The 13,790-nt window shown below is 45.6% G+C and overlaps 1 protein-coding gene and 1 long non-coding RNA gene across 6 annotated transcripts in view; one reads left to right on the plus strand and one right to left on the minus strand.

Annotated features, from left to right (window-relative positions):
- The window catches only part of LOC114486972 (uncharacterized), a 56,021-nt gene extending 43,410 nt beyond the window's left edge, over positions 1–12,611 (minus strand). Inside the window, exons 1-4 of one of the 3 annotated variants that reach the window (XR_008618378.1) lie at positions 12,031–12,610; positions 11,650–11,700; positions 10,582–10,657; positions 6,242–6,937 (exon numbers count right to left, since the gene is read on the minus strand). This is a non-coding gene — a long non-coding RNA (uncharacterized lncRNA). Of the gene's footprint in view, positions 1–6,241; positions 6,938–7,285; positions 7,745–10,581; positions 10,658–11,649; positions 11,701–12,030 lie in introns of those variants that run through there. The other 2 variants (XR_003681488.2, XR_003681487.2) reach the window with 2 other exon arrangements.
- Positions 7,792–13,790, plus strand: part of TRAF3IP2 (TRAF3 interacting protein 2) — a 100,681-nt gene continuing 94,682 nt past the window's right edge. The window contains exon 1 of one of the 3 annotated variants that reach the window (XM_028494539.2): positions 7,792–8,508. The gene's annotated coding sequence lies outside the window, so the exon portion shown is untranslated. The remainder of the gene's footprint in view (positions 8,509–13,790) is intronic. The other 2 variants (XR_003681484.2, XM_007109885.4) reach the window with 2 other exon arrangements.

The following is a 13,790-nucleotide window of genomic DNA, read 5'->3' on the forward strand; positions in this document are numbered from 1 at the left end:
TCCCCTGCATCGGCAGGCGGACTCTCAACCACTGCGCCACCAGGGAAGCCCATGAGATGCATTCTTGACACTAAAGGAATGATTGCTCAGATCTTTGGGCAGTTATCTCCAGCTACTGCAGCCAGCTGCTTTAGACTGGAATTTCACGATGTAACAGGAAGAGAAGAGGCATTGAGAACTGTCAGGGAAACAACACCCTGAGGAAATCAGCCCTCTAGATTCTGACGACAAACAAAAGTTTGGAGTGTGGAGGTCAGGCAGCCCAGTTTGCTCAGTGGGGAAAGCTTAACGAGAACTGTCCACCTACCTCCCTCGCACCCACACTTCACGTCTTTGTGGAGCCTTGAAAGATCAGTCTGTCCATAAAATATATCTGCCTTCTAACTTTGCACCCAAATTCCCCCCATTTAATGCATTTCTCTGGGTTATAGTTGTCCTACCTGCCACCAGCACCCTCCAGTTCCTTCCTGTTTGCTCCCTGCTGCCTGAAATTCCTTGAACATGGAACAAAGGCTTTCATTTCATAGAGAGTGATGAAGCTTAAAATGCAAGCGCCCCTCAGAGAGGTAGCACAGTGATTTAAATTCACACCATGTAGCTGAGGTATAAATGAGGGATCAGGTTTTTTCCTGAGAGGACCTTTTGATGAGGGAAAGGCAGAAGAGAGAATAAGGATACTAGAAAAACTGGTGCTGGAGAAAGGACAGTCTAGAGCGTGTAAAGGGCACAGGAAGAAGGTGAATCTGTGTGGCCTCAGCATATGTCCGCACCCACCTTGAGCCCCCGGTGGGTACTGGGCAGCCTGGTGCAGGGGAGAGGCGTGGCTTTTTTAGGGAGTCAGCTCTGGTCTGAAACCCAGCTGTGCAGCCCTAACAAGCTGCCTGACTTCTGTGCACCTTAATTTCCTCACCTGTAAAATGAGGGAAATAAAACCCACCATGCAGGCCTGCTTTGGGGACTATTTTATTTTAATTGTGATGAAATAACATAACATAAAATTTACCATCTTAACCACTTTTAAGTGTACAGTTCAGTGGCATTAAGTACATTCACATTGTTGTGTAACCAGCACCACTATTTATTTCCAGAACTCTTTTCATCTTGCAAAACTGAAACTCTATACCCATTCAGCAATAACTCTGCATTCCTGCCTCTTCTCAGTCTTTGATAACCACCATCCTACTTTCTGTCTCTATGAATTTGACTGCTCTAGGTGCCTCAGCTAAGTGGAATCATACAGTACTTGTCCTTTTATGACTGGCTTATTTCACTTAGAATAATGTCCTCCAGGTTCATCCCTGTCATAGGACATGTCAGAATTTCCCTCCTTTTATAAGGCTGATTAATATTCCATTGTATGTGTATACCACATTTTGTTTATCTATCCATCCATCGATGGACACTTGGGTTGCCTTCTACCTTGGCTGTAGTGTATAAATGCTACTATGAACATGGTGTACAAATTTCTCTTCAAGACTCCCTTTTCTTGAGGGTTTCTTTGAAACCCTCAGTTCTTCTGGGTATATACCCAGAAATGGAATTATTGGGTCATATGGTAACTCTATTTTTAATTTTTTGAGAAATCGCCAGACTATTTTTCACACAGGCTGCACCATTTCACATTCCACCAATAGTGCACATGGATTCCAATTTCTCCACATTCTCCCTGACACTTGTTATTTTCTCTTTTTTTATAGTAACTGTCCTAATTTTTTTAAATTGAAGTAGAGTTGATTTTCAATATTGTGTTAGTTTCAGGTGTACAGCAAAGTGATTTGGTTATGCATGGATATGTATACATATATTCTTTTTTTCTATTCTTTTCCATTATAGTTTATTACAAGATATTCAATATAGTTCCCTGTGCTATACAGTAAGTCCTTGTTGTTTATCTATTTTATATATGGGAGTATGCATCTGTTAATCCCATACTCCCAATTTATCCCTCCCCACCCTTCCCCTTCAGTAACCATAAGTCTTGTCTCGATGTCCATGAGTCTATTTCTGTTTTGTAAATAAGTTCTTCTGTATCATATTTTAGATTCCACATATAAGTGATATCACATGATATTTGTCTTTGACTTACTTCACTTAGTATGATAATCTCTAGGTCGGTCCATCCATGTTGTTGCAAATGGCATTAGTTTATTCTTTTTTATGGCTGAGTAATATTCCATTGTATATATGTACCACATCTTCTTTTTCCATTCATCTGTCAGTGGACACTTAGCTTGCTTCCATGTCTTGGCTATTGTAAGCACTAGTGCTGCTATGAACATTGGGGTGCATGTATCTTTTCAAATTAGTTTTCGTCTTTTCCAGATATATGCCCAGGAGTGAGATTGCTGGATCATATGGTAACTCTCCTTTTAGTTTTTGTTTATTTATTTATTTATTTATTTATTTATGGCTACATTGGGTCTTCGTTGCTGTGTGTGGGTCTTCGTTGCTGTGTGTGGGCCTTCTGTAGTTGCGGTGAGTGGGCTTCTCATTGCGGTGGCTTCTCTTGTTGCGGAGCCAGGCTCTAGGCGCATGGGCTTCAATAGTTGTGGCTTGTGGGCTCAGTAGTTGTGGCTCGTGGGCTTTAGAGCACAGCCTCAGTAGTTGTGGCGCATGGGCTTAGTTGCTCTTGCAGCATGTGGGATCTTCCCAGACCAGGGCTTGAACCTGTGTCCCCTGCATTGGCAGGCGGATTCTTAACCACTGCACCACCAGGGAAGTCCCTATTTTTAGTTTTTTAAAGGAACCTTCATACTGTTCTCCATAGTGACTGTACCAATTTACATTCCCACCAACAGTGTAGGAGGGTTCCCTTTTTTCCACACCCTCTCCAGCATTTTATTATTTATAGACTTTTTAAAAAAATTTATTTATTACTTTATATTTTTTATTTTTGGCTGCGTTGTGTTTTCATTGGTGTGCGGGGGCTTTCTCTAGTTGCGGTGAGCGGGGGCTTGTCATTGCAGTGGCTTCTCTTGTTGCGGAGCACGGGCTCTAGGCACGCGGGCTTCAGTAGTTGTGGTGTACAGGCTCAGTAGTTGTGGCTCGCAGGCTCCAGAGCACAGGCTCAGTAGTTAGGGCACACGGGCTTAGTTGCTCCGCGGCATGTGGGATCTTCCCGGACCAGGGCTCGAACCCATGTCTCCTGCATTGGCAGGCGGATTCTTAACCACTGCGCCACCAGGGAAGTCCTATAGACTTTTTAAGGATGGCCATTCTGACCCATGTGAGGTGACACCTCATTGTAGTTTTGATTTGCATTTTTCTAATAATTAGCGATCTGAGCATCTTTTCATGTGTCTGTTGGCCATCTGTATGTCTCCTTTGGAGAAATGTTTATTTAGTTCTTCTGCCCTAACCATCCTAATTTTAAAATATAACCTGAATAAAGCTGCCCATATACATGTCCAAAAGTCAAACAAATGAGTACAGAGAAGACTTGGAGAATAACATGGGATTATTTATCACAGACTTTCTTGAAGGGCAGAGGATCCCTCCTGCTCTCTCACTACTACACTGTGTCTCCTCCACCTCCTCTGTGGGGCTCATGCTACTTTCTCATCATCCCTTTCCAAATGTTCCTCTCTCATCTGACTTGCCCTGCTGTGTTCAGCCTCCACAGGAAGTAGAATCTGGTCTCAATGTGCTTTTCTCTCTTGGAAAGCAGCTGTCTAGAATTCTGGTGAATAAAATTTTCCACTTCATTATACAGATAATGAAAATCACTTGACATATAGTAGATAATAAATGGTAGCTAATCTTCTGGTACCTATCTCACAGGGGTACTGTGAACAGTTAAGTGAGTAAATAAATGCACACAAAGTTCTTAGAACACTTAAGCGCTGAGGTTAGCTGTTACTATTGTACTGGTAGTAATGGGGAGCTCAGTTTGTTAGGATTTAATCCCTTGTTAGCAAGAGATGCTGCCAACAACTTTGGGTCCAGTTTACCACTCTGAGGAAAGTCACCTTGGAGCGGATAATCTTTGGCTTTCCCAGAACTTTAAAATGTTCCCCTTTAAGTACGCAAATGTAAGGTGAATAGAGGCCATTGCCCTGGGGTAATGGAATGACAGAGCTTTTGTAGCTTGACAGAAGCTGCTGTTCCCAATATACCCTTTGTAGGGAAAGGAGATGAATAAATCTGTACGGGGCTCAAGGAATCTCTCGAAAAGAAAAAGATTGACAGGTAATCCTTTCCACGTGAGAGTTTGTGTTTCCAGGACCTCTTTGCTAGATTTGTGAGGTCCTGACTGAATCAGCTGACAGAACAGGAAACAGTTCTAGAGGGCAACTCGCTGAGAAGGAGGGCCACCTGGACGGTGGGGCCGGATCCTGGGGCTCAGCGGGGGTGGGTGAGAAGGGTGGTGATGGGCTCTGGCTTCTGCCTGCGTCTGGCTGACCCTCTGGACTAGAAGCAGCCCACCAAAGCAGTGGAGAAGTAACCAGTGGCTCTACGGCTTTGTCTAGTGGCTAGTTTATTTCGAACTGCCTGTATCTCCACAGTTTTTGCTTCTGAAAGAGACACAAGAACATGTTGAGAATCTTACAGTTTGCGTGTCTAGCACCCAGTGCACGTCTGGAATAAGGCAAGGGTCACTAAAGGCTGTGGAACTGGAGTTAGCCAGAAGGGCAGGACCAGGCACTAGGAGCCTGGGCGTTTCTTCTCCTCCTGCCTCGCTTCCAGCAGTGACGCGAGAACTGAGTTGTGGGGAGAGTTAGCCAACGCTAGGGACCCTTTGGGTGAGGACCATCCTCAGGGAAATGCAGGACAGGAGTTTTCTTCTCTTCCTCATTGTGTGTCATAGTTTCACTCTGCCATTTCAGCACTTAAAATCATAGCATTTAAAAATGGAAAATCAAAGTTTGTCCAAGGAATGAATCTTTTCCTTTTTTCTTTTTTCCTTTCTTTCCATCTATTAAAGCTGTAGAATGGCAAGTTCTGAGCATTAGGTCCAAACTGTTTTGTTTACAGAGGTGGGGACAGCTGACCTTTATGGAATTATGCCTTTTGCAAGAATACTGAGCAACTCTACTCTAGAATCTGGCAAACACAAATCCTCCCCTCCTAGACTTTTAACTAGAGGGAGAGAGGGCTGGCCCACCTCTTGACTACTCTATTATGTACACAGCAGCCATCACCATATAAACACTGCACCATGGTAACTGGCACAGTCTCAGCCCCACCCTTTTATTGCCTACACTTTTCCCCACCCACATTAAGCGTTGTCAAGAATTGTGCAAAGAAAGCAAGTTATGTGGGCTCCATCCAAGCACATAGGAAGGACAGACTACAGCAGGGCAACAAAGGAAGGGGAGGTAACATCCACCTAGAAGTGAGACAGTTCAGGAATCCTTCTCCACAGACTAGCTGGGTGACCCTGGAGAGGTTACTCCAAGTCTTAAGCCTCAGATTCCTCAAAGGTAAGTGGGAATGACAGTAGTAAATGCATCTCACAGGACCGTTTGCAGGATTAAATGCACTAACAAGTAGTATATGGTAGGTCCTCAGTGAAGAGTTCCTCTCCTGGGACTTCCCTGGTGGTCCAGTGGGTGAGACTGCATGCTCCCAATGCAGGGGGTCAGGGTTCGATCCCTGGTTGGGGAACTAGATCCTGCCCGCACACCACAACTGAAGATCCCGCATGCCGCGACTAAGACCCGGTGCAACCAAAATAAATTAGTAAATGAATAAATACATAAATAAGAAATATTTTTTTAAAAAAGAGTTCATCTCCTGTGATGCCAGCTAAAAGGGTGTGTGTATTAGCCTGAGAACACCAGGGGGTACTGCTGGGGGCCGGAGGTGTTCATTTCCTAGGCTCTCTGACACTTTCCCTGTCATCCATATTTCACTGTAACTGCCTCAGGCATGTTCAGGTGGAAGTTTCTTGTGTTCAGGACACCCTCTCTAAACAGTTTACATCCTCAGGCCGCTTTTCAGTGGGGCCCCAGCAAGGGCTCCTAGGTAGGAACCATTAACTCCTTCCCCCAAGTGCTGCCTTTCTGCTCGGGAAAAACTGAGATGGGAGGAAGGCCCAGCTACCAGTAATTAAAAGCAGCACTGCAACACTTGGTATCTCCCCACAGAGCCCTTAGGCTCACATCTGGGGAAACAGTTGGTGGGAGAATTGGAAAAAAAGATTCCTCTTGTTCTTCCTGATGGGTTGTATTCCAAAGGCAGTACTTGACAGAAGCATCTTTCAGGCTTTTCCCAATCCATTTAAGGGCATCTAAGAGAAATGAAAATTATCTTCACCCTGCCCTTTCTTTGATCTCCCTCTTTTTTCCTCCTCTTGTCATTCTGCTTGTCTTTTCTATTCTCATCTCCTAATACTGATAGCTTTTTCAAAGTATCCTGGTACCAACTGCTCCACATGCAAAAAAATTCTATTTTCCCCTAAACTAAAAAAAGATTATTATAATAATAATTTTGAGGCAGAAAGCTCAAGGCCAAGATAATAAGTACAATTTTTAAATCTTTTTTTTAATGAATGAAGTACTACACACGTGTTGGAAAAGGAATCCAACATATGTATACTGTACATATACATATGTACAGTATACATATTTTATATCAATACTATAAATAGGATAAAAGCCCTCCGTTCTTTTCTTTTTTTTTTTTTATAAATTTTATTTATTGATTAGTTGGTTGATTTTTGGCTGCATCGGGTCTTCGATGCTGTGCACGGGCTTTTTCTAGTTGTGGCGAGCGGGGGCTACTCTTTGTTGCAGTGCGCGGACTTCTCATTGCAGTGGCTTCTCTTGTTGCGGAGCACGGGCTCTAGGCACGCGGGCTTCAGCAGTTGTGGCACGTGGGCTCAGCAGTTGTGGCTCGTGGGATCTAGAGTGCAGGCTCAGTAGTTGTGGCACACAGGCCTAGTTGCTGCGTGGCATGTGGGATCCTCCCGGACCAGGGCTCGAACCCGTGTCCCCTGCATTGGCAGGCGGGTTCTCAACCACTGCGCCACCAGGGAAGCCCAAGCCCTCCGTTCTGATCCATTCCCCTCAATCCTTTTCCCTAGAGGTGAACACCACTTAACAGTCTGGTATGCATTCTTCCAGACATTTCTGTCATTTTTGGTCATTTAGCAGATATGTAGTACTTGCCAACTATGTTCTGGGCAGAGTGATAGGTGTTGGAACCAATGGTGAATAAACATAAATAAATAAATACATAAATAAATAAATAAATATATATATATATACACACACACGTATTTGTCATATCTGTTGGCAAAAATGAGATTATGTTTCTCAATAAATAATATCTCAGAGCCACTTTTCCTTGTATGTAGAAATAAATATATACATAAATATTTATGGTTTTTAACAGCTGTGTAGTATTCCACTGTAAGGATACACCAAAATGTATACACCCTGTATATGTTGTTTTAAAAACAAGCAGCATTCCCTCTGCTTGCAGAACATAGAGCAACCTGCTCCACATTGGCTCACTTGAGCAGAACCTGCAGGTCTGGATAGGGATGCTCTGGGGCCCCGTCCCCTGCTCGAGGGTAGAAGGGTGGCCAGCCGAGTGGGCTGACCCTCGGGACTCAACAGTCAGGCAGAGCGTCCAGGAGCACAGTGCACCTGCCCAGCCCCCAGCTGGCCAGTGGGTAACTGAGTTCACACCCGGGTCCCTCTGACTCCAGAGCTGTGGCCAACACAGCTCCCATTACAGTCTGCCGTCCTGGTCGTCCTGTTTCTAGCATCTCCTTTGGCAATAAACTCTGTAGGCACTGATTAAGCAAGGAGAAGGAAAGGTGAGGAAATAAACTTGAGGACATGAAAAATGCAGCCAGAGGAGGACTGGGTGTTTGTGTCGGGGCGGGTGTTTGTGTCGGGGCGGGGCGGGGTGGTTCTCAAAACTAGTCACTTTCTCATGCCTGTGGATGGGGCAGGGGGTGTGCGTGTGTGCGTGTGTGTGCATGTGTGTGTGTATGTGTAGGGGGATGGACAGTGAGTCCTCCCTTTGTGATTAAGAGCAGCAAATGCAGTTAGAGACAGTAAGAAGTTTTAGCTTCATACTCTTCCCCATGATCTGCCCCCAGTTTCCCTCTCTGGAGCTGTTAATGAATAACCGATCTTAACATCCAACTTCAATCCCCTCCCCAGGCACCGTGTCAGGCCAGGGTACTACAACCAGGCGACAACGCTGAGGTCCAGGGCAGTGGCAACATTCCTCAGCAGTTACTTAGCTGGGTGGTGGAAAAAAAAAATGCAGCCTAATTGGCCAGTGGCCTTTTCTAGTGAATGAAGGAGGTTTCTGTTTTAAGAAATAAAGTGACTTCTCAGCGGCTGTTGATTCACTGCCCACAGGGAGATTTTTGAGCCGAGGCTTCCTAGCCTTGGTAGAAATTTGCATACAACTTCCACTTCCTGCTTCGGAGCCTGTTCCAGCTTACCTGGGCCGGGAGAGGGTGGAGGGAGGCCCGGAGCGACCCAAGAAGGAGAGAGCGTGATCACCCCGTGGCCCGGTCTGTCTGTCCGTGGTGGCTCTAAGGTAAGTTGTTCAGAGTTGTCACCTGCCTCGCCTTCTTAACTTTTGACCCATTTCCCAAAACAGTTTTCTCCTTTACTGAAATGTGCTGCCTTACTTTCCTCCACCCGCCTCTCCCCACCTTTCGTTTGTTTGTGTACAGAGAGACCAGCTTGGGCTGGGAAAATGACAGCGACATTTCTGCTGTGAGAAAATGCTGGTGGTTTCGTATTTCAGGGGGGGCGAGCGAAGATTAACCCTTTGAGGAGTGGAGACACACACACACGCCTGTGTTTGAGTACTTAGTGTCCCCCCCACAAGTTTCGATTAAGAAGACAAGCCCCATTCTCCAGGGAGGGAGCCGGTGGTGGCACAGATTAAGGAATTGGCTTCCAGCCTCAGACATGTCCGTGGCAGAGAGGGAAGGAGAACTCCCAAGTTTTCTGGATCCCTGTTTCACTCGGGGTGGGGGTGGGGGGGAATCAACACCACGTTCTGGGGCCAGGAAGTTCATCTCCGCTCTGTGCTGGCTGTGGTGCCTTCTCAGCTCCTCTCCCACAGCCCTCTACCCTCCCAAATGACCCAGACATTTGCTGGCACGGACAGTAGGCCTGAGCCTTTAGGGAAAACCAGGGGAGAAGTGCTATTATTTGATCTTAGAAGCTAATCGAGCTTCCTGTGACTCTCAAGTTCAAGATGATTTCTTAGCATAGGGGGATATTTTTTAATGAACGGGGCAAAAAAGAGACCAAATAAATAATAAAAGCAGAGGACAAGAAACTTGGTTTCAAGTTCTCACTCCACTCCTTGCTGGCTCTGTGACTTATGCAATTTACTTTGGTTTCCCTAGGCCTGGATTTCTTCATCAATAAAATGTGTGTGTGGCGTGGCGAACTAACAAGATTATGTCGAAATTCTAACGAAATAGGCTGGGGTGATGGGAGTCCCAGAGGGGTAGCCATAATGGGTGGTCTTAGAAGAGTGCGTTTTGTTTACTGATTACTCAAATACATTCATCTTACCTCTCGCTACTAAGAGATAGTTAGTCCCTGGAGGAAAAGGACTCCTTTCTTAATCCTTCTCTACCCTCTAGCACTCAGAATACTATCAAGCACCTTGTAGGCGCTCAGGTTTCTTCCATATAAGCTGCTCTGATTTGTTTCACTCATCTGCTCTCGAGGCAAAAGGTGAAGCCATAGCCTGGGTAAGAGGCTGAGAGTGGTGGCGTGGTGTGCTGGGCTGCCGCGTGGCTCTGCAGGAGGCTGCCTGGAATTTAGGTGTTATTATTGGCTCAAGTTAAATAGGAGAAAGCAGGGGGGTTCTTGAATTAGTTTATGTCCCATTTGGGTTACCCAGGAAGAACCAGTCCGTGCACTTGCCCACAGAGTCAAGGCAGGCCCGAGAGCTGGCAGACGAGCCTGGCTCCAGAAGGCTATGTCACTGACTTAGCAGGAGCTGGAAACCACTCCTTGGCTAGACCAGTCACTGTGGGGGGGGGGGGGCCTTTAATGGGGGGTGAAGGGAAGCTGCGAAGCACATCCAGATACCACGTAAGGGTGATGACTAGGATCAGACGCGTTATTTGATGACCGACACACAGAATTCTTAACCTTTTCCAAACCACTACTTTTTAAAAAATCCTGATTGTTTCTTTTGAGCTGTTACTCTCGCTCCATACAGTTCAAACAGGCCCTGACTGTGTGGGATGGACTGACTCATGGCTTTCGGTATTGCTCAGCTGTTTCTGTGGAATATCAAGGCCCTGGTATGGTCCTTGTCATGTTTTTAGATGGCTCTATCACACTGGGATGGGAGGACAGGAATTTCAAGATGTTTCACCTGTGATAAATTACTGATTTTTTTTTTTTGTTTATTTGTTTGTTTTCAAATAACATGCACCACTATCTGAAATCAGGCTGTTATTTGCTGCCAACCTAGCTTTGATCCAGAAAGCCCACCCACAGTCATTCTTAATCTGGTGTCATTTGTGATGGGGTGGCACTAGACAGAAGCCCCCTGCTCTGCTCCGTGCCTGGGGTGGGCTGACTAGGAGTGAAAGTGTGTTGGGGAGAAGACTTTTAAGTGGGGGGTACTCACTTTGGGAGGGTGCAAAGATGGAAAATATTTAAGCCTGCTTCTCTCAAGATGAAGGTGTCAGTGATTTTCAAATGCTCTGAAAATAAGAAGAGAAGAAGGCAGTCATAGTTGCATGAATTCAGAATCATAGTTGCAGGCACTCAGAAAGATCGATTATGCGAGTAGTTTGTCTAAATTAAATCTATGTTTCGAAGAATCGAAATCTCGGAAATATCCTGAATTCTAATCATTTTTCTGCTACAGGAAAATTTAGATTAGCCTTTCAAAACACATGTGAATTGCAGGCAACTGCTGCAGGGAAAACAAAAAAGAGCACACAGATGAGCCATATTAAACTTTAAATTCCTTTCAGATCCAACGAAATGACCCCTAATGTTTGATCACATTTCCTTATCAAAACAACCCTGCAGGCCTTCCGTGAGAAAGTACCTGAGGATTAGAATCAAGAAGCTCTCCCCCTGGGCCTCTCCTGTTTCTTCCTAGTGCATTGTCACCGAGATATTTTTAGTTCCTGAAGCCCAGGCTGTCCTTCTCCCTGTGACATTTGACATTCTTTGCGTCTCTTGCCCAGCAGGCCTCCTACTCGCCCACATATGCTTCGATGCCTGAGTGTTAAGCTCACTCTGTGCCTGTGTGTGTGTGTGTGTGTGTGTGTGTGTGTGTATGTGTGTCCATGTGTACAGATATGTACACAGGCCTTCCTGGGGACCAGAAGTTGTAAATTGGCTGAGGGAGGAAGGTGGGCTTTCATCCCCTCGTAATTCGCAGAGCTGAGCCAGTTTGGTGTGGTTCCCTGATAAAGCAGCTATTCAGGACTGACTGGAGCCCCCGGCCTGCTTGACCCCCTTCCTTCATCCCGAAGACGCAGGCTGGCTGGGGTCTGGGCAGCTCCCCCAGCGATGATGGAAACTTGGCTCTTCCCCACCTCACTGTTTTCCTGCACTCATGGTTCCAGTGTTTTTCCTTCTTCCTCTGCCAGGCGGGGTCCCAGGTCCCCCTCCCACCTCCAGTTTCCCTTCCTCCTCCTCTGTGCTGTCTGCCCAGACTCTTCCCAGCTCAGCAGCTTACCTGTAACACTCTTGCCTTTTGCCTGCATTCATTCTTTCCCTTCCCTTCCAACTGTAATACGTAAAAATCACAGTTTAAGCAATATGTAAAAATCACGGTTTAAGCAAGCCTCTCTCCTCCACCAAAAAAGGGCAAGTTTTTTAAACTTTTCCTTCAAGGTTTCCCACTCTCCTTGCTTCTCTTCCATTTTCCTTTCTTCCTTTCTATCCCTTCTCCTCCCTCTGACGATTTTTTCCTTTCTGCCCCTTCTTTTCCTCACTCTGGGGTCTGGACTGAATTAAGAATCACGAACGTGTGTTTAGAGAAACCTTATCTGAAACAAAACAAACAAACAAGAGAACCCATGGGCTGGTTTGGGGTTGTTCTCGGAATGGTTTTTACCAGCTTCCAGCGTGGTGGAGTCAGTCCTTTCCCATTAGCCCCGTCATTGAGTTGAGCAGCTCAGAGGAGTTGCAGGGCGAACTTCTGCACATCAGGTCGGGTCACGCTGCACCGCCTTCAGCCTGCTGTGAGCTGTACTGTGCAGGGTATGAACAAGGGCCAGTAAACGTTCCCTTGTCTCCAGGGCTCACCACTGCTTCCAATCTCCTGGCAAACCAAATGGAAGAACTTCTCTGTTTGGGAAATTCTGCAAGTCAACTTGGAAATATTTCTTCACTGGAATTTGAACCTGAGCCACGCAGTTCACTCAAAACCAACTTCCACTAAGCAAACGGATGTTGGGAGAGTTTGCATGCGTTGGGGCAGTAAACAAAGCACATTAATGAGTTTAAAGATTTTTTTTTTAATCCAAAATTTTTGGACAGTTATGGAAAAAAATTACTCCCTGGAGAATGAAGTAAGACCTTGAGAATCTGTGGCTGCAAAGGATCTGGTCCAAATTGCATCTGAGGATCTTCCTAGCTGTAAATTTAAATATTTATTAATATATCCACCTGAAATATTCGTGCTGTATGTCTCTAGGACCCTTCAACCCTATTGTTGACCCAAAGAATGCTTTCTTAAAAAAATCCAAGCAGTTGGTAACAGCAAGCCTTGATCATTTAGGAGCTGGTAATGTGGTTTATTAATTACTCAGGCTGCTCACTCCTGCCCTTCCTCTGTTTCTTGCTCTGCTATTTGTCTTCTTCCAGGGACATAACACCTTCATTAAATCTCATCCATCCTTGCCTCAGAGGCGTCCCCTGGAAGATATCCCCTCTCTAGATGCATCACCATTTATCGTCACCCTTTGTTTGTGCTCTGTCAACAAGTTTTCAATATACTTTGAATTCAGTTTATGATTAAAGTTTAATGAGATCCAATCAAGTGCTTTTCTCAAATCAAGATGCCTCTGCAGTCTCATCCATATCCTCTATTGTAGTGGCATGAAGGAAAGCCATCACAGGTTTCCAGCCTGGCCATTCTTCATAAAACACAGGTGGCATGTATCCACGCCTCCTTAGCTTCAGGGTGAATGGTTCTGAAACCTATCTATTCCAGGAGCTTCTAGGGTTTACTCAGCTCCTGCCACCTGTGGGCTTTCTCCCCTCCCCAACATTGCTGTACAAGTCAGTGCCCCCAACCGAGAATCAAGTGGGTGCAGTGCCCAGGCTCTGGTGCTGAACTGCTTGGATTTGAACCCTAGCTAGGCTCCTTACTGGCCCTGTGGCGTTGGGAAAGTTACTTACCCTCCCTGTGTTAAGTTTCCCCATTCCTAAAACGGGGCTGACAACAGTACCTACAAATAGGGTGGCTGAGAGGATAAGTTAATACATGTAAAACACTTGGAACAGTATTTGACACTAGTAAACATTTAACAAATATTGTTAACAAAGGGTAAGGTTTCTTAATTATATCCATTTCATTAGGTTTATATTGATTTATCAGCAGAATCTATATCAGAGCTTGATAAACTACAACTCTCGAGCCAAAGGTGGCCTATGGTCTGTTTCTGTACCTGCCTATTGCTAAGAATTTATATTTTTAAAGGGTTGTTTAAGAACAAACAAACTGGGGCTTCCCTGGTGGCGCAGTGGTTGAGAATCCGCCTGCCGATGCAGGGGTCACGGGTTCGTGCCCCGGTCCGGGAAGATCCCACATGCCGCGGAGCGGCTGGGCCCGTGAGCCATGGCCGCTGAGCCTGCGCGTCCGGAGCCTAT

This window comes from Physeter macrocephalus, chromosome 10, assembly GCF_002837175.3.
Source record: "Physeter macrocephalus isolate SW-GA chromosome 10, ASM283717v5, whole genome shotgun sequence".
Lineage (NCBI taxonomy): Eukaryota > Metazoa > Chordata > Mammalia > Artiodactyla > Physeteridae > Physeter > Physeter macrocephalus.